Source organism: Pithys albifrons, chromosome 6 (genome assembly GCF_047495875.1).
Source record: "Pithys albifrons albifrons isolate INPA30051 chromosome 6, PitAlb_v1, whole genome shotgun sequence".
Taxonomy (NCBI): Eukaryota; Metazoa; Chordata; class Aves; order Passeriformes; family Thamnophilidae; genus Pithys; species Pithys albifrons.
The window spans coordinates 58879796-58900273 of NC_092463.1; the positions used below are offsets into that span (position 1 = coordinate 58879796).

The 20478-nt window shown below is 42.2% G+C and overlaps 1 protein-coding gene across 5 annotated transcripts in view; it reads left to right on the top strand.

Annotated features, from left to right (window-relative positions):
- MPPED2 (metallophosphoesterase domain containing 2) overlaps positions 1-20478 on the top strand; it is a 111331-nt gene that overhangs the window by 82090 nt on the left and 8763 nt on the right. The window lies entirely within an intron of this gene.

Consider the following 20478-nt stretch of genomic DNA (forward strand, 5'->3'; position numbering starts at 1 on the left):
GTAATGGGACTGGACTAACAGGTTGCAGTGATTTTCCATCTGCTAGTGCCAAAGGAGACTTTTTTGGCTCTGATTTTGGTATCAGGGTATAAAACATGGCACTTATTATAAATAAATGTACTGTAGTCATCATAATGAACTATCAAATAATTATCTCTGATAGTTACCCTATGTGAACTGGTTTTCATAATTTAATGTCTTTAAATATGCTAAAAAGTATTTCTGTTCCCATGAATAGTGTGAGCAGAAGGCTCTGATAATTAAGTCATTTTCTCTTTAGGAAGAATAGAATTACCATCTAAAATATTTATAGGAAATGTCTCAATGACTGTATCAAATCCAGTTTGAAATCACCATTTTCTATAGTTTGAGTTCAAGAGCAGTTAAAATATCTTTGCATAACACAAGTAGAAGTTAAAAGTGTTATTGGTCTCTGTTTTATCATGAAGTTCTATTGTCAAGGATACAATCCCAAAATTCCCAGATGTACCAAACAGAGAACAGGGGGGAAAGAGAGCAAAAAAGAGACAACAGATTTTCAAGTACAGAAAATGTTAGTATAGTTTGGGATTGAAATGCAGAAGAGTTAAGAAGAAAACTCAGATAACTACAAGTTTGGATGCTGAGCTACAAAAATTGGTATAGAACTCACTGATACATTTTCCAGCCCTAGATAACTTTCTGACTCTGGTCCTCTGAGTCTCACCCAAAGCCTATTGAGGCCAATAAGATTTTCCCACTGATCTCAGTGAGCTTTAAATCATATTTGATCCTGAAGTTCTTAGGCAACATATGAGAAAAATTTAAATACCGTACTTGGAATTCTGCCTGATTCAGGACTGCAGATTTGCATTCTGAAGTACAGCATGTAGGTTCAACCCAGACTCCCATCTTGATGCCAGCTTGGGCACCTAAATAGGTTAGAAAAACATATTGAAGTCTCTAGGCCGGTAAGAATCTGAAAATGGCTTTTGCTTTATGCCTCCAAAGGGTCCTTCATTGCAGCTAGAATGAAAAGTTATAGGAGTGCTGTGTTTTCCACAGCATAGATGTTTTCCAGTATTTTAGTGTATTATTTTAAGAACTTCCTTATGTTGAGCACATTTTTGGTTTGTTATTAAGATAAAAATAAAAGATTAGCGGTTAAAGTCAGCTCCCTCTGAAATCAGTAGCATTGGATCCTCAGTTCTGTAAAGCCAGGATGTAATTTCCAGAGTTGGTTTAGAAGACAAATCCTTCCCAATAAAGGCATGACCAATAAAGCTTCATAGTAGAGGACTAAATAAATACAGGACTCTTTTAATTCCAGCTGCTTTTCAGCTGTGCAGTTATGTGTTGGAGATGTAAACATAACTATTTGAAACAAAACGTGAAGCTGTTCCAATTTCTTAAAATCTATTACAACTTTAAATAAATAATTCTAATTCTAAAAAGAATTTTTTTTTCAATTTTTCCTTGAGTTTGTGATGCAGCCCAATACAATCCCACTTTAGGAAGGCAGATGGGAAGGGTAAGGGAAAGCATCTAATCCACACACCACCTTTATAATAAACCTATTTATAATGTGGGCTGAAGAAGGAGAGCTTTTTAAGTTAAATTGTGTGGACTTGAAAGCATCAATGCTGAATATTTTATGTGAAGCTTGTCAAAGGCCCTTACTAAAATAGCTTAAAAGCAGTATCACAGTTGCCTTCTTATAAGCCTTGCACACTTTCAAAGAAGAAACATGCTGAAAGGTTTTCAATATTGCCAGAAGTTGATATATATATATTTTTAGGTGTCAGATTTTATATGCTGTATATATACATGCATGCTCATGTGAACAAACACCTATCTCATCACATTTTTGCAGAAGCTTTATTTTATATAATGTATGATGTCTTTTAAGGTGCAGTAAATTTGGGGGTTTGGGGTTGGAATTTTGATGGCTTTTTTTTTTGCATTTCAAAGTTATGAGTCGAAGCTAAGCAAGATTATTCTTTGGCTCCCTTTTTTCATTAAAGGGGACAGAAAGCAGCACCTGTAATCCATCCCAGCTGCTTTAAGCATTAGCCTTGAAATCGTTGTACCCTTTGCAAAAGGGCTTGTCTCTCTCCATTGCCCATAAAGGACCCAGGGCAAATGGCTTGCACCAAACTTTTGACTTCTGGACACCTAAATTGGCTGACAAGGACTCCTGTATTAGTACCCTTGCATGTACTAGAGCCAATAAAAACAGGTCATATTTGTTCCTGTTGCACTGTAAGAAATAAAGCTCCCTGCAAGGATACTCTGACAGTGGTTTAATCACTGAAAGGTGTTAAGCATTGTGGAAAACTCATTCCTGATGACAGCCAGCCTTAGCTTGTGTTCCAAACACACCAGCCAAATACAAGTTGCAATTAAGCAACTAGGCAGAAATAAAAACCTAAATCCTGGTCTCCCTTTTGTAAATTCATATTTATGGGCAGAAGTTGAGCTGCTCTAACCTTTGATAAATGAAGTGTGATGACTTGTATGTTTTGATATGCAAGTTTGTTAAATTACTTGAATGTGGCTCAGTTTTTATGCAGCTTTTTGCTTGTTCATGATTGTGTAGCATGTAATGTAGCCTCTTTTTTACATATAGGTATATCTGAAAAAATACATGGACTAGGTTACAGATGTGTGTCTCTGCATGTGTGCATAGAGTTACTGGCCTTGTATGTAGCAGGCATGGAGACTATTCCTCTAGTTTTTTGTTTGAAGTTTTTTTAAGGAGTGTTTAGTTCATGCCTCCTGAGTGAGAACTTTCTGAGGAAGTTTTTTTAACCACTAGAGTACTGTATAAACTGAAGTCACCATCCTCACAGTCTTCTGCTTCCCTTTCCCCTTCTTTCTCCCAGCTGTGGCAGTGTAAGGGTGAGCTGAGGAAATGGCTCTGGCTGTGGCCCTGCTGGGGGCAGGTGTGAGCTCCTGCATCCCTGCAAGAGGAAGGTTTCAGGTGCATGTCACTATCTAGCTCTGAAAATATATCCCCAAAATATGCTGTAACTCCATATCATTGCAGTCATGGAAGATCCTGCCATTTGGGGCATCAGTTTTGTACTTAGAAAGAAAATAGTTGCATAGATTTACATCCTCAGGGGATTCCAGCCCAAATGTGGTGCAGGACTCGATTTTGACCCTACCTTTTACTAAAAAACCTGTTCCTAATGTTTATGTAAGACGGACCATGGTGACCTCTGGGTTTTGTTGTGCCAGTCAAAATGATTTCTTTTGATGATAAAGGCAGGTGGGGGCTGAGTAACAGCTTGTTCCAGAGAGGGGATGGCAGCTGGGCCTTATAAAGAGGGTAAAGTTTTAAAGCAGGTGTTGCTAATAGAAAATCACCTTTTTGTATCTTCTGCACTCTCAGAAGAAAAGCATTATCAACGAGCAGAACAGCAAGAGATGACTTACTGAAAGGTAAATCATGGGTGAAATGTCAAACGTTGACTTCAGTGAGAGCAGCATTTCACAGCCACTGGTACCAGTGCTGGGTGTTGCCAGATGGATGTTGCTGCACAGAGATGCTCATGGTTCTGACTGAGCATCTCTCAGGACTCACTGCTGGGAGCAGCAGCTCTACCTGGCATTGAAGGGAGGGGAACAGACTGGGCAGCTACTCAAATAGGACAGAGTAAGCAATATTTAGGTGTTAATTGGTAATTTAATCCTATCTATTTTTATTCTATTGGTTGCCAGCTCTCTGAGGTGAGCAAGCCTATGTAAAGGAGTTGCCTTTTAGAGGCAGAAGATTATTATTTCACTACAGCAAGAAAAAGATATTTAGAGACGAGAAACCCTGGCTCACAGTTTGGTCTTGAAGTGTCCTTAGAACAATTCACTGTAGTTAATAGAAATGTGGGAGTTCTGGCAATGAGAAATGTTACTGTGGTTGTCTCTCCGCTGTCACTGAAAGTCTGCAGGTTCTGGAATCCCAGTGAGCAGGAGCCATCACCTCTTAAGCATATGTTTTCTTTATTTTTTACCAGTACCATCTAAGCCTCAGTCTATGAATCCACATAAAATATGTATTATGGCCACATAACTCAATCTTCTGTATCTCAGGGCATTTATTGCTGTCAGTGTGTTATGACCTGTGGTAGTAAAGTAAAAAATATTTGCAAGATTTGACACTTAGTGAGATTTTTTAAGAACGTGTGTATATACATGCATACAAAGTTTCTTTAACTCGTGCTCCATATTCCAGCCAGAGCTTACCCCTTTGTTGCCATCAGTCCCTGGGAGTGGGCCAGGAGCCAGGGACACAAGTGAATTTTCACATTTGCCAGGCATGGTTCATTGGAGAAAGCAGCTCTGTTGCTTTCTTGTGCCTTTGCTCATCTGTCATTGTGGCAATACGTAGTGACATTTCGAACTGCTAGCATGGAAATAAGATAAAAAGTGTTTGGGACAACTGGGAAATTTCATTTAGACAGAATGTCAGACCCGAGTCTCCAGTGAAAATACTGTAGGTTTACCATGTCCAGCTTTGTGATACCATTTGATGTGAAATTAAATCAGAGGCTAACCATGAACAGGAAAGCATTTCAGCCTGTTCAGTTTTAGTTTGTTGCAGGATTCTGGTGCTCCTGATCTCTGTGCCGTGCAAAAGTAAGTTACAGTGGCTAACCATTTATAAAGGTGTTTTGAAAGCGTGATTCCCATAGAAATGTCTTTTAATTCCTTGCATTACCTTGAAGTTTGAAAGATTTGTTACATCTCCAAAAAACCTTCTCCTGGCCCTCATTGTTCCCGTGGATCGAGTCGACGCTGGCTCACAGTTCTGTTGCTTTGCACAGTAACCTAACACCGATATTTCAGGACAAATAGGCACCAGCGTGGCTCCTGAATGGGCGAGTTTCGTGTATTCATAAGCCCTTCCATTCATTTCTCTGACATGGAAAAAAGGGTAGGGCTGCTTTCATCCAGCTGCCAACCCTTTTATCTCTAAAGAATCAAATTTCAGGAAACCTTTCTGCCTAGGTCAAAATTTCAAAGGGTCCTGTAATATTTTAAAAGTTTAACATCTTAATTCTCATAATTTTAAGGGGAATGTTTCTTTTCCCACTGAGAAGACAAAACAAAGCAGCCACCGCAAAACAAAAGGGAAACCAACGAGAAAACCTAAATTAAAACACAGGTTTTGGAGACGTGGGGGTTTGTAAAAATGTGTTTAGTGTTACTTCACTTCCTACTATTCAGGACAGCGCATTGTTAGAACTGATGCAGTGTTTATACACATTGTGGTTATGGCTATAGTTGGGGCTATTGTTGAAGGATGTTATACAGACATTTATCATGGTATGTCAGTAAACCCATTGTAAAAATGTCCTGGTAGTTAAATGAGCCTCAGATTTAATGAGGCTGTAAGAAAGGACCATTTTTTCATCCTACTGTAAATAAGGTTCCTGTAGCAATGTCATTGAGATTAACGTGCAGATTTTCTTTTGTTTCAAAATAAAAGCAGTGTCTCCCATGAAGTTGGGCAGGCAGTTGAAAGAACACACTCTTACAAAGCATTTGAAGCAGTGGTTGTGTGGTCATACTCTGACTAGACAGTGATTGTAAATGAAGCTGTGATGTTACAAAAAATATCAGACCTCCCCTCCAATAAGCTATTAGTACAATATAGGTAATAAAACCCTAACTCTAATAAAATACTGTGGTCATGGCTAAGTAATCCACTGTCCACGACAGAAACCCTCTTCAATAATCTTTTAAAAGAAACTCAACATAGTTCCAAATTTTTGTGCTACTTCAGAAAAAAATTCTTTCCAGAGAGAGTAATCAGGCATTGGAATGGCCTGCCCAAAGAGGGGGTGGATTCCCCATCCCTGGAGGTTTTTAACTTGAGGTTGGCCGTGGCACTGAGTGCCATGATCTGGTAAAGGGACTGGAGCTGGACCAAGGGTTGGACTTGATGATCTTGGAGGTCTTTTCCACCCCAATTGATTCTAGGATTCTATGACTCTACGATTCATTTGCTAATGGGGAACTGATGTTTTTAGCACCATTGCCACTGAGAAATGTAAAAATGAGTCTCATAAGCATTAAGATTTTATCAATTAACTTTTATTTTTCTTGTAGCTGTTCAAACAGCCAGCTAAAACTCCAAAAGGTTGTTATTTGAAGCACATTTTAGCTTTCTGCACTTATTTCCAATCTAATGTATTTTCTGTGAAGGATAGGAGGTGTGCCTTATGTTTAAATTAGAAAGTATGAAACTGTAAGGGAAAATAAATATAATTTTAATCATTCAAAAGGGCGTTGTCAGGAGCAGAACATTGGGACAGGAAGATTGTCTTTATTATTCTTCATATATTTATAGTAGGCATGCTTTATTTTCTTTAAAAGTGTAATTTGACGGTAAAACTTTGAGTTTTGCTGTCAGAGAAGCAGCTCCTGCCTTGAATAACCAGTCCTGAGCCCCATGCTACCATTCTTGAGTCCCACATTTGGGCTGCTTGAAGACTTGAATCCTGTAAAACCAAATAACCAAAAAGGTCTTCCAATTTTTTTACACATGAATGTTGTCAGAGATCTTATCTCAGGCTCCTCAGTACCACCAGAAGAGAGCGGCGCCTGTGGCAGGGGGAAGGCTCAGGAGAGAGGCAGGAGGTTTTCTGAAGTGATTTAGCTGAGAGAGAAAAATACCTTCCTGCAAACATCTCTCTCCAGCCAGCAGCCATAAACTCAGTAGCTTTCCTCTCTCACCCAGAAGAATTTTGACTTAGCCAGGGACTTGCATGCCCCGTCAGTGTCCAAGGTTTCCTTTGGCAGCACATTCCCTTTCAGCTGCTTAAACCTTTCCAGGGGCATTGCTAGGGGTGTGATTCCAAGTGCTTTATCCTGCAAGAGGAGGTTCCTGCAGCTCTCTGTTTAGAAGGCTACTTAATGTTAGCTCTCTATTCATTTGGAAATAATGGTGTTGGAGGGGAAAAATTAATTAAAATGGCTTCAGAAACTAGTTAATTATAAAGCCTACCATGGCCTGAAGTATAAAACACATTGCAGACCGAGAAATCTTGTAGGGGTGCACTACTAAAATAATTAATTTAAAATTTTACATATATCACCCACACAGCAAATGCTATGGCTGCTGCTAAAATGAGTCCAGTGCCCTTCAAAAACTGTGAGCATCTCTTATATCTCCCACTCACTCCCTTTTAGATACGCTTGTTTTCTTCTTTACTATGGGCATGCACTTTGTGTTAAGAACATCAATTTTGGAGACAGGCTTTGGGTAAGAAATGAAATCTTCACTGTGTTTATTTTAGCATTATCACTTGTGTTTTCTGGGGCCAGAGTTGAACTCACTGAGTGCTCAATCTAGTACAGGCCAGAGGTGGTGCAGCTTCCTTCATGTGGTGCAGCTCCTGCATCGGTCTGGGTTGGTTAGTCTCAGTTCTCAGGCTAGTCTTAGACCATGTGCAACCCCGGCAGCTCTCTCAGAGGGCTGCACAGTGTAGTGCCCTTACACCACCATGAGCTCCCATCAAGGCAATCCTTCAAGTTCAGCACTCTTGCACTAATATTAGGGGGTTTTCTATGGTGGTGCTGCTGTGCTTGGCTATTGGGCAGAACAAATAGGAGCTAAACTTGCAAAGCCTCACTGTTAAGGGCAGGAAAATAGCTGGTGGGCTCTGGTGTTTGAGGGCGAGGGGTAATTTGGTTTGGGGTTTGGGTTTGTTTTTTATTTACTTTGAAAGAAACAAGTGTATGTGTCCTGTGCAGGTTCTGTGGTCCCATCCAAGCCATACCTGCTCTCAGCAGCCATCAATATGCAGCCATTCCTGCCTCTTGTCAGTCTCATTTCTAGTTGGTGCAGGTACTTGACACCCAGTGCTTTATCAAACATAGGCTGCTTGGCACCTATTACCACTGATCTCAGCATTGCTAATAAACAGCAACATCAAGGCCATATTTTCTGGTTCCTGTCAGACCACTGCTTTCCTGGGTGAAATAAAAGTCCCATTAACATGCTCCTCCTCATCGGCTCTGACAGTTTGATTAATTAGGCCCCCTCTTTAGATGACCTCTGCACTGACACGACAAGGAGGTGAATATAAAATGAATAGTTTGCCCACATAATGGCCTACTGCAAGTTTCAGATTTTTATCAGATCAGACTGAAGTCCAGGGCCCATATTAAAACCTCCAGTGTACAGCAATATATGGCTGTGGGTTATGAACCACAGGCTTTACAGCATGCTTAAAGAATTAAAACCAAACCAATCCTAGCCATCCTTGATATATTGACTTCTCCTCTAAGAATTAATCTTTCCCTTACTCTCTTGGTCATACAATACAAATCTAATTCATTTACATTATCAAATAAAATGACCTTTTGTTTTCAAAGGATTTTTTTATTGCCAGAAAATACAGTATGTTAACTCTGTGGTTATTCAGCCTCCCATAAAATACTAATGTAAAGCCATTATTCTAGTGCCACTCTATTTAAATGTCAGCCTGCCTTTCTATTATAAACCACCAGTTCATAGGCTGGTAACTCATCAGTAAAAAATTTACTTCAGGTGAGAACTTGTAATATGAGATCACAACTTTTCTTTGAATGCATATTTTTTGAAAATATGAGTTGTATATGATCCTAAGGGATTAATATTTAACTGTGAAACTACAGCATGGCTGGAGCACCTTTCCTCTGCGCAGTGTGAGAGAGTTGGGTTGTTCAGCTTGGAGAAGAGAAGGCTCCTGGGTGACCTTCTAGCAGCTTTCCAGTGCCTACAGGGCTGCAATGGCGTTGAAGAGGGACTGTTTGCAATAGCACGTAGTGTAGGACAAGGGGGAATGGCTTCAAAATTGACAAAGGGCAGGTTTCTATTAGATACAAGGAAGTTCTTCACTGTGAGGGTCATGAGACACTGGCACAGGTTGCCCAGAGAAGCTGTGAATGCCCCTCCCTGGGAGTGTTCAAGGCCAGGCTGGGTGGGGCTTGGAGCATCCTGGTCTTGGTGGAAGGTGCCCCTGCCCAGAGTAGGGGATTGGAAGTGGGTGGTGATTAAGGCCCCTCCCAACCCAAAGCATTCTGTGATTCTGTGTTTGTAGCACCAGGAACGCTGGTTGTTGTCCCCTGGGTGGTGCCTCTGGCTGAGCTGCTGCTCTGGGGCTTCAGGAGAAGCACTTTTGTCAGCCGAGTGTGGGGAGGCTTTGGAACTCTGTTGCAACCAACAGGAGGCAACAACTCAGGCTTTGCATAAAACTGGGAGGTTTGATTGGTGGTCACTGAGAAAGACACCTTCCCTACCTCTTTTCCCTGCTGGTTTGCCTCCACTTAATTGTGTTCCATTAACACTCTCCTGAGAGGAATTAGCTGTTGCATGTGGCCTGGGAGAGATTTGGGGGTCAAATCTTCTCTCCCTCGAGGTGAGAACTGTAAAGAGCATGAATAGCATTTTGTTGGTCAGGTGATGTAACTGACACAGATGTAAAAATTCTGCTACACTGGTTTCTAATTATTCTGTTATTAAAAATATTGTTCTATGGCTATTAATTTTTCACTGGAAGACTTAAATGACCTCTCATTCAGCCTGTGGTAATCAGCATCTCCCACAAACCTCCTTGGAAGGACAGCATGAAGGTGGGAGAGCCTAAAATTCAGTGTTGCATAAATGACCCACATGTAATCCGAGTTCCTTGTTTAATAACTTTGAAGGCAACAAAAGCGAGTGACCCATTGCTTAAACAGATCCTTTCCAATTAAAATAATGCTCTGTTTACCTCTGTGATACCAAATGCTCTCTCATCTTTTCAGTAATTTCTGCTTTTTTTTCATGACCCTCATGTTTTTCCCTCAATCTCTTCTGTCATTTTTTCCCTTTGTGTTCATGTGTTGATCAAGTAACTGCATTACTTTAATTGATTTGCTAAATTGGCTCATACATAAGACAGCTCCTCCAGGTAATAACCTGAAAATGTTCACTTACATTACTGGGGCCACACGTGAGTGCTGCAGCAGTTGAGTTCTTGATTTGGGAGTGCACTGTGCCATTTCTGCAAGTTGTTTGTCAGATTCCTTGATATAAGACAAATATATATTTATACATGTGTGTATATATATATATGTATATATATAATTATACATGTATATATATATATATATACACATATATACACATGTGCACATGTTGTATGCGTATAATGTCAGATACAGGATTTCTTTTGTGTGTGAACTTTGCTTGCATACAACTCTCCTGAGGCTCCCTGAGCTGAGAAGGAGGTGTGAGATGCATTTTGATATCCATAATCGTCCCCATACCCAGATGACTTTAAAAGAAAAGTTTCTTGGTTGGCAGAATTTGCTTAATAAAATAGCAGTGTTTTCTAATGAAGACTGGACAGGAGTTGCTAACTTTTGCTTCCTGCAGACTCCAAAGTAAGGTCATAGTTTTCAGTAAAGGTGAAGTTTTGAGTATGCCAGATAGTAAATTTCTGCACAAAGGAATGGCTATAATGAATAAAGAAAATGAACAAAATCTGCATGGCTTTTAAATAAATGACATTTCCTAAAACTTATAATTAAATAGTAAACCAGTATTACGGCTTAAGGTCCAGTCATGATATTTTATGCTGTACCTAAATGCCAACTAAGCATGTGTTGTGACACTGGAAACTCAGTTTTCATATGGTTAGTAAAGGGTAAGCAACTTTACATCCAGCCTCACGAACAAGCTGGAACGGAAGGTAGCACAGACTTCAAACAACCAAGAAATGCTGGGAGTATCCTGTGACCTAATTATGACTAACTGTTTCCATTCTTTTCTGTAAATATTCAGAAGATTACGTTACAGGTTCCTGCAATTAAATACTGTGGGCTATGTGTGCCTGGAACGCTTAATACTTGTGAGCCTTGTTTGGTTTTCCTACCAGGCATTCCAGAAAGTTTCAGTTTCTTCTTGAGGAATGCTAGGCAGCATTTTCAGCAAAACATAAATAAAAATAGTGATGGTATTTATAAACAGCACCATCTGACAGTAAGCAATAGCAGTGTCTGATTTGAAGTCATCATATTAGATAAGAATAGTTGACTTATTAGTAAAGACTAATAGTGAAAATCATGGAGGGCAGCATTCTGTGTCTACCATCAGATTCACTTTAAGCAGTGACTTTGGCACATTTATTCTTAGTGTAGCCAACCTAGTTCTCCACAGTACCTCTATAAACAGTGCTCTATCTAGACTGCTCTGAGCCTGAATTATTTATTACTTGTAAAGCACTTGAAAGAGCTTTTGAAAGCCTTCAAGTTCCTGTGATTGTGATGTAGGTTTGCGCTTTCTGTGGTTTATTTTTGGTTGGGGTTTTTTTCACTCCTCAGAAACAACAAACCGGTTTGTTACCTTTGGAAATTAGATCAGGAAAAGCATGGGCAAGTAAGACATCCACAACATACAGGAACTAAGACCAGAACCTTTACTTCTTGCTGCTATGTGCTAGAGCATGGAAGTGTGTTATATGGAAAGCTCTAAAGCAAGGCAAGAACAAGAGCAAAATTTGGCTTTATTTCAAGTCCACTCTTGAAGAGACTTAATAACTGAAAGTCTTTTTTAGATGTGTACTAACCACAGCTTTGCTGTGAGAGCTAAGACTAGTGGTGATGGATTGCACTCTTAAGGTGGCTCTAAACCAAGGTGATATCTGGTAGGTATTCCTGAAGCACAAAACAGCAAAATGAGAAAAGTGACTTCCTTTCAGGTAGCCCAGCTGCTGCTTTTTGCTCCACCCTCTGCAGCTGGGGTTTGTGCCATAGCTTACAGAAGCAGTGACATCACCAAGTGTTCTCCCTGATTTGTTAGTCAGGGTTCACATGAGTAGGGCCTGCAGGAGCTGGAGCTGGTACCTGGACCAATGGTATGAAGTTCAGCAAGGGCAAGTGCCGGATTCTGCACCTGGGATGGGGCAACCCTGGATACATGGACAGGTTGAGGAATGAGATGCTGGAAAGCAGTGCCATGGAAAGGGCCCTGGGGTCCTGGTCAATGGGAAGTTGAATATGAGTCAGCAGTTTCCTGGCAGCCAGGAGGGCCAACTGTGTCCTGGGGGGCATCAGGCACAGCATCGCCAGCTGGGTGAGGGAGGGGATTGTCTTGCTCTGCCCTGCACTGGGGCAGCCTCATCTGGAATATTGGGGGCAGGTTTGGTGTCTGCAATATAAGAAAGATACTCAGCTCTTGGAGAGTGTCCAAAGGAGGGCAGTGAAGATGGGGAAGGGCCTTGAGGGGAAGCATGTGAGGAGCAGCTGAGGGGACTTGGTGTGCTCAGCTGGAGAAGAGGAGACTGAGGGGAGACCTCATTGCAGTTACAACTTCCTTGTGAGGGGAAGAGGAGGGGCAGGCACTGATCTCTGCTCTGTGGTGACCCGTGACAGGACCCAAGGGAATGATCTGAAGCTGTGTAGGGGAGGTTTGGGTTGGGTATTAGATAAAGCTTCTTTCCCCAGAGGGTGTTTGGGCACTGAACAGGCTCCCCAGGGCAGTGGGCACAGCACTAACCCTGACAGAGTTCAAGAAGCATTTGGACAGTGCTCTCAGGCACATGTGTCACTTTTGGCGTGTCCTGTACAGGGCCAGGAGCTGGACTTTGATGATCCTCTTGGGTCCCTTCCAACTCAGAATATCCTGTGATTCTGTGACTGAGCACAGGTGCGTGGGGGCTGTGGCCCCTCTGAGCAGCAATGAACTGGTATGTTGGTGCAGTGACTTTTAGGGAGTCCCCAGGCACATGTCATCATCTAGAAGAAGACACACCTTTCCTCTTGGTGCCGTTTAATGTTAGGCAGTATAGGCTGCAGAAGTAAACCTACCTAAAGGTGCTGAAACGCTACATAAAAATATGTATCTGAAATTCCTCTTGTTTGTGGCATTAGTTCATGAACAAGTAATTATGTTCACTGACACCAGCATAACCTTTTGGAGGAACTACAGAGACTCCAGCAATGCTAAAGAATTCTGTTTTAAGGAGCATTCCAAATAATTAAATAGCTAGAGGCTGTTTCTTAGAAGCAAGAGCCAAATTCACTAATAGGACAGGCAGGTGTAACTACTTTAAAGAATTTTATTTGTTATACTAACTTTTATCCGGCAACACTTGTTTCATAATTCACTGAAATGGAGCTTACTTGTTTAAAAGGCAGACACCTTTCTGTTAATATTTTCCAAATGCTGCTTTTATAAATATATAAAATATCCAACAGAAGCTACTGGATGTAGTTACACCTGTACAGATTTTACTTTTTTACGTGTCAAATGCACAGACTACCCCAGTGGATTGAAAATATGCACCATGAAGTGTGTGTGGAGGGAGAGGTCTCTTTGTCTTGTGTTTTTTGGCTCTGCTTTAATTTATGTTGTCATCACAGAGGCAGAACTTGGTAAATGCCTCTTCCAGACTGACCTGAGGTAAAAGCTTTGTCAGTTTACATTTCCTACATGGAGAATAAGAGGAATGTAGAAAATAAATTTAAGATGCAATACAGCTAGCATATTATGATCACATTTACTATAAGAAATCAAGAATCCCAGCATCATTCTTTCACACAGGTGTTGAGCAAAACTGAATCAAAGTTTCAGAGAGCTGTTTTTTTTCCCTTTTGTTTTCTCTTTCCCCCCTGGCATGTCCCTCACAGACATTGGATTTATGTTGTGGTGAGCTTCAGAACCAGAGAGCTCCTTCCTTTAGATAGATATTGTAGGAATCTCTGTGTTTCTATGAAGAATTCTAATGAATTTGAGGCATGCAAGGTCTTTTCAGTACTGCAGCATCCGTTGACGCTTCAAAGTTCAACAAGGCCAAGTGCTGGGTCCTGCACTTTGGCCACAAAAACCCCCTGCAGCACTCCAGGCTGGGCACAGAGTGGCTGGAGAGCAGCCAGGCAGAAAGGGACCTGGGGGGACTAATTGACAGGAAGCTCAACATGAGCCAACAGTGTGCTCAGGTGGCCAAGAAGGCCAATGGGATCCTGTCCTGGATCAAAACTAGCGTGGCCAGCAGGCCCAGGGCGGTGACCTGTACTCCGTTTTGGTGAGGCCACACCTTGAGTGTTGTGTTCAGTTCTGGGCCCCTCAGTTCAGGAAAGATATTGAGGTGCTGGAGTGGGTCCAGAGAAGAGCAACAAGGCTGGTGAAGGGACTGGAGCACAAGTCCAGTGGGGAGAGGCTGAGGGAGCTGGGGGTGTTTAGCCTGGAGAAGAGGAGGCTCTTCTTCCTGAAGGGAAGTTCTAGCCAGGTGGGGGTTGGTCTCTTCTCCCAAGCACTCAGCAATAGGACAAGGGGGCATGGGCTCAAGCTCTGCCAGGGGAAGTTTAAGTTGGAGATCAAGAAAAATTCTTTCCAGAGAGAGTAATCAGGCATTGGAATGGGCTGCCCAGAGAGGTGGTGGATTCACCATCCCTGGTTTTTAACCTGAGATTGGATGTGGCACTGAGTGCCATGATCTGGTAAAGGGACTGGAGTTGGACCAAGGGTTGGACTTGATGATCTCGGAGGACTTTTCCAACCCAATCAATTCTATGATTCTATGAAAGGTGCTTGTGCATGTACTCTGCACATTCCCATGCAGTCTGGGAATGAAGGGGAGACTGTGCCTGCTCTGGAATGAAGAGCAGTTTTGCACATCAGTCTGGGTGGGTACTCCACAGGTCTGAGGTGCTGCCACAGTGCTTCCACTGCCATGTGGGGAAACACAATGGGCTTAATGTATCGATCAATTTGAGGCTGGTCCTGGCTTAGACCAGGTCTATCCTTAAGTCATCCTCAACTATATGCAGCACAGAAATATATAAGGTCTAATACTTGTTTCTCTTAGTTAGTAGGCCTTTGTAATTCTGTTCTTTTTAAAAGTAGAATAAAATTAGCCCTTGAGTCAAGTTTAAATTATTTTCATATTTTGGGGATATTAAAATATCTCCCAGATCTCATTAAGTAAAGCCCTAAATAAAATAATTGCAATACAATTAGGGATTGGAAAGCCTCAGAAGGTTTGGAGGAAATTTCCTCTTTGATGAACAATTCAGATACTTAAGCAAAGGTTGTCTGGATCACAAACTTGAGAAATTCATCTGCTCCCTTCTCCTTTCCAGTATCCACTGGTTTCCTGGTGGTGTTCACTCCTGCTGTCTTCAGTGTCCTGTGATCCTCTGTGGCATTACTGACACTTCAATCTCCTGCCTTGTCTGCTCCTTTGCTCTCATGTTTCTTGAACCGTGGTGTGTCTTTACTCAAATTCTTTTTCTCCACAGATGAGTTTTTTTAAGTAGTGTCTGTGCTGCTCTGGTGTTGTTAACCACAAAACATGTGAACTGAATGGACACTCCCTTGCCAAAAAGGATCAGTAGCCATTCAAGACACAAGTGTAGAAGATGCCAGTGGATGATGTGGTTGGTTGGCATCAGAGAAGTGAAATGCCTGAAAGGTATCCCCAGAGGTAGAAGGCTTTAGATTTGCGGCCCAGAGCTCAGTTACCTGTCAGGAACAGCTGGGGCAGCCTGGAGGCAGCAAGGGCAGAGATATGTGGAGCTTAGGGGAGGGCAGAACTGCAAGATGTAGGGGGGAATTCTCTTCATGTACCATTTTCCAGCTATATGGGTGGCTGCAGCTGTACTTACTCCTGCATGGTTCATGTTTTATGCAATAATCTGGTCCGGAGCAGCACATCCACGGAACATGCTGGATGGCAGCAATAAAGGTCCTGGGTTTTTCTTTCATAGCTCTCACAGATTCAGCCAAGGATCTGTATCTTACAGGATTTTAAGCCAAAACTTCAGGGACCAGTTTCTACAATCTCAGGTGGAAATTGAGAACAGCCTGGTGCAAGGAGTGTGCCATGTCACGCTGACTGGTGGTGATGAGGTGATTGCTGCTGCTCCTCATTGTGGAGGAGTACTGCTTCCTAGAGGAAGGGCACTGTGTGGACTCTTACCCTCCAGACACAGTGGGGTTGTGCTTCTCAAATGCTTTTGTCATTTAGATAATCAGCATTTAGGGGTTGTCTGTGTGAGAGAGAAAAACTGCAAAACAAAGCAAAACACAAATTAGCAGCAGCTGTTGAGGCTTCAGGTTTTTCTAACATGGTAAAAATAGCAGGACTGTGTTTTACAGACTTCCTGACTTGAGTGCAGGTCAGTAATAAGGAGATACATACAGTAACACAACTAACATAATTGCAGTACTGATAAGCCACTTTTGAGAGAGATTCAGCTGTTTAAAGATGCAGGGTAAGCAAAATCCCAAGGAACCAGACCCCATGATGCTTCTTGCAGTTGTGTGTTATTGTCCTCACTTTTTAAGTCGGATGCTGAGGCACAGCAGGTAAGTGCTCATGGGAGTGACACACAGCTCGAGCCCCCAGGCTGGCCTCTTACTGATACCACAGCACTACATATAATGAGACATTTAGGAAATGATTTAGCTGTTACCATTTCCTGGTGGTTGTTACATTGTGAAAAAAGCGTTTGAATATTCACTATGAAAGAGCTGAACTAAGAAAGTACTATTGTGGCACCGAAGGCAGGTTTCAGAGCCTTTACAGAAGCTCTTGTAAACTGTGCTTCCTCAATCCATTGTGCACTTGCCCTGCTCAGTCTTTGTCTCCGTGATTACACACTCTCTCCTCCTTCCCCTTCTCCCTGGCATTCCCTGTTTGTGTATTCCCAGTAGGCACACTCTGTCCATTGACTGAGCAGCCCCCGGCACGTGTGGGCTCCCAGCCCTGGCAAACACTTGTGCGGCGGAGGGAGGGGATTGAAAGGCTTTTCTTCTCTCTGCACAAAGGTCACTGTTTCCCCCCGTGTGCAGTTTGGTCTGTGCTGCTCCACTGCACGGCAGCAGCTTTCGCCCAGCACTGGAGCAGCTGCTTTGGGGATGTGTCTGTAGAACAGTCCTGCGACAAAGCAAGTCTGGGAGTGCATGTCCATGTCCTGTCCCACCACTTCTGTTCTGCTGGTGGAACTGCCTCTCTCCCTCCTAAGCCAGGTCTGTGTGTTCAGTTTGAATGCTGACAAAAATAAAAAGCGTTTCTTTATTGTTATGGATTGTGGGGAAGCGCTTCCTGCTGTGCTGCCTTTTAGACACTCCCTTGGTGTTATCCTGTGGAAGGAGACAGAATGAGATTTCTGCCTCGTGTGCACTTTCCTCATTGGATTAAGGATAAAATTGAAGCTTTCCTGAAAGACTGGGTAGCCTTAAAAATGAATGAATACATAGGATTAAAGAACCATGAGTTATTTTTTCTAATCCTGTTTAGAAGTAACTATTGAAATAAATGGATTTACTGATGGAGTTAAGAGGAGAATCTGAATTTAGAAGGTCTCATTGTACATTTACCTTTTGAGTTGTTGAACTCTGAGGATCAGGTAAATAAAGTCAAGAGCCAGAGAAGAGATGAAGCCATGTTGTAGGAGATACCATCCTTTAAAACTTGAATTTGCAGGAGTTGAAATTTCTGTCTTCATCTGGATGAACGTGGCTGTGACCTTGTGTCTCCTGTTTCCTCATGTCATAGTGTTGCTTCTGAGGTGTACACACCAAGGAGCAGTTGTGATTCTGTGTCATGAAATAATGCTCCATCACTGTGCTTTCGTTGTGGATTGATTTTGGTTCATTTTGGGTTTTGATAAAACTGCACAATGTTTACTTGGGAGAAGAGAGATCCAATCACCTGCTCAAGAGGCAGCTCTCTGTTATTAAAAGCAGATGGAATTGTGTGTCTTACCCAGGGTTTCTCCCAACGCATCTGTAAAAGGAGGAGGGTGAGTCTTGTTGTGAAGCTCAAGATTCCGTCTTACCTGGCATTATGTCAAGTAGTGTCTGCATCTCTTGCAGCACAAGGTGTGAAGATAATTTGCAGCCTTCTGCATAGCCACTCTTTTAATTGCAGAAAATGTAGCTTCCAAAATGCCAGGTGGAGGGACATCTGTGGGAATTCTTGCACAGAAATGAAGAACTGAGGAGAGAAAGGATGGACCAGGTGCCTGCCTTTCATGAGGGTACTCCCTGTGTCACATCTGGTGCCAGCATAGCTGCTATCCCTACACGATAAGGAAGCTTTGCAGCCAGGCGAGGGCTGAGCTGTCAGGTGAGCCAGGGCTCAGAAATTATCCTGCTGGTTTGATGGCATGTGAAGGATGCTGTGCAGTGTGGCTGGTTCTGCGGAGCAGAGGCTCCATTAGATCCCCCTGCACAGGGGCTCACACCCAGGCATGGGTATGAGAGAGTGTTCTGGTCCATCAAACAGAAAATGACAAAGTCAGTTGTAATCTCTCATTACCAATCCCTGTGGGTTTTCCATCTATGCCTCCCTTGGGGCATTATTCAGCTGCTGATGTCCTTCTGCTCTGGACAGCTGTACTTAAAAAGGAAGTATATGATGAACAGTTTTAGGAGTTAACTGAAATCTTTTACTTACAGCTTCACAGGAAAGAAAAATAGGTCAGATCTGTAATATGGCTACTAATGACCAAATAGCCTTCACTAACTATTTGCACCTGATTGCACCTTACTACAGGTGTGTGTATGTGCTTTTACCTTTCCCATTCTCTTTCCCATCCCACCCCACGGGCAGGGGGAGTGAGTGAGAGGCTGTGTGGTCCTTGGTTGCCAGCTGGGGTTAAACCATGACAGTGCAGCCACAGGATAGGCAGTTCTTCCTAGATAGGAGGTGATTTCTCCCAGTGAGTAATCAGCTTGAAAATATATTGCAGAAAGCACCTAACTACATGCACTTTTTTCTTCTAAATTATTTAGAAGTTGAGAGTGACTTTATTTAATTCTTATGTTAGAGCACTAATAAGGATAAAATACCCCTCTCCAACACCCCTTGATAGGGTGCTGCCTACCTAGAGTGCAGGGTTTGTGTTTCCTGCTCACATTTAAAGTTTGCTGGGGGTGAGCAGCCATTCACTGTGCACTCCTGGCACCGTGACACGGGATGTGCCGTGGGATTCACAGCACATCAACTCCATTTCGTCTGCACTGCAACACAGCCGAGTGGAAACATCGGGTGACCTTCCTTGTGATCTCATCTAAACCTGAGCCTGTGCCATAAAGCTGCTTTTCTTCTTGGTGCTGTTCTGAACACATCCTCTTGTCTTTCTGGCAGGGTCTGAATCCCCCCAAAAGGCAGGGACCCTCAGCCTGGTCTGTGCAGTGCTGCTATTGATAGGCAGTGTCTTCTGTTTTAAATGCCTGAAGCCTAAATCTGTAATCCAGGTGTTCTTCCAGTCATGCCTGCTCTTCTCCTTGATTTATTAGTTTTGTAGGAAAACCTTTAGTATATTAAATAAGTACTTGACCATCTTTTTCATGCATATGCTGCATAATGAGGAGGGTTTCTTGAAAGTTTTCTTGCAAGTGGATTCCCATGTGGGGCCTGTTAGTCACAGCTAATTACAGAGGTTGGTGAATGAGGAATATATTTGAGCTCAGGTTCCCCTCCTCCTTCCACAGTGCTTCAGAAGAAAATAAAATAAAAAACCGTGCAGACAAATCCAGCTTTTTCTGTGGTTGAAGTCTCCAAAGAGCTCCAGAGAAATCACAGATGTGGTTTCATGTTTCAGGTTTAACTATGGTGTAATAACTACAGTCTTATCTTCAGGAGAAATGCAAGTGGGGAAAGACTCATTAATAGACAGTGAAAAGTTCGACCACTGCTCTGTCTGTGTGTTTATCTTTTTTAAGCAGCTGAATATTTAGCCAAACAATATTTTAACTTCCAACTGCAGCCTGTAAAGTTACAATAATCTTGATGAGTGAAAAAGCTAAGACACAACGTTCAGCTTTAACTCAGGTCCGTACAAACATCCTGAGAGGTTCACTGACGTAACTTTGCAACACAGGAATGTTTTTGGGTTTCAGTGAGTGCAAAGTGAGGCAGCTGTGAGGGGTGAAGCTTCATGGCTGTGCACACGAGGAACCCACAGCTCACATCAAATGTTTGACTAACATCTAATTTCCCTATCTTTTGTTAGTGTTCATTCAGGAAGTCTGCTGGATTGAATGAGTTCCTGTGTGTGTCGTATAAGTATTAGTTCAGTAGGACTGCATGGGATATGTCTATTATTTGTCACTGGGGCACCAGTGACCTTCCTGCCCCTATATTAGCAGCGCCTGCTGGTTTTCCATACTACCGCTCATCAGGAATGCAGATCATCCATAACTGGGGCTAATCTTCACTGCTCAAGTTATTGTCTCAGGAAAACAAAATACTTTAATTACAAAAAAATAAAAATTAGAGATGTAATCCCAGCAGGACATTCTCACTTTAATGTATATTGGAGCCTGGAAAAATGAATAATTTAGAGGACAGGTTACATAATGAAATTACATAGGACTCTAACAGTGGCTCTTTTTAACAAGTACAGTTTGCTTTAAGGTTGGTTTGTAGTTGGTTTTTGGTGCCAATTTTTGTTTCCTGTTTTCAGAACTGCAGAACACAGAAGACTTCAGGAGTAGCTTGTGCTCTCAGA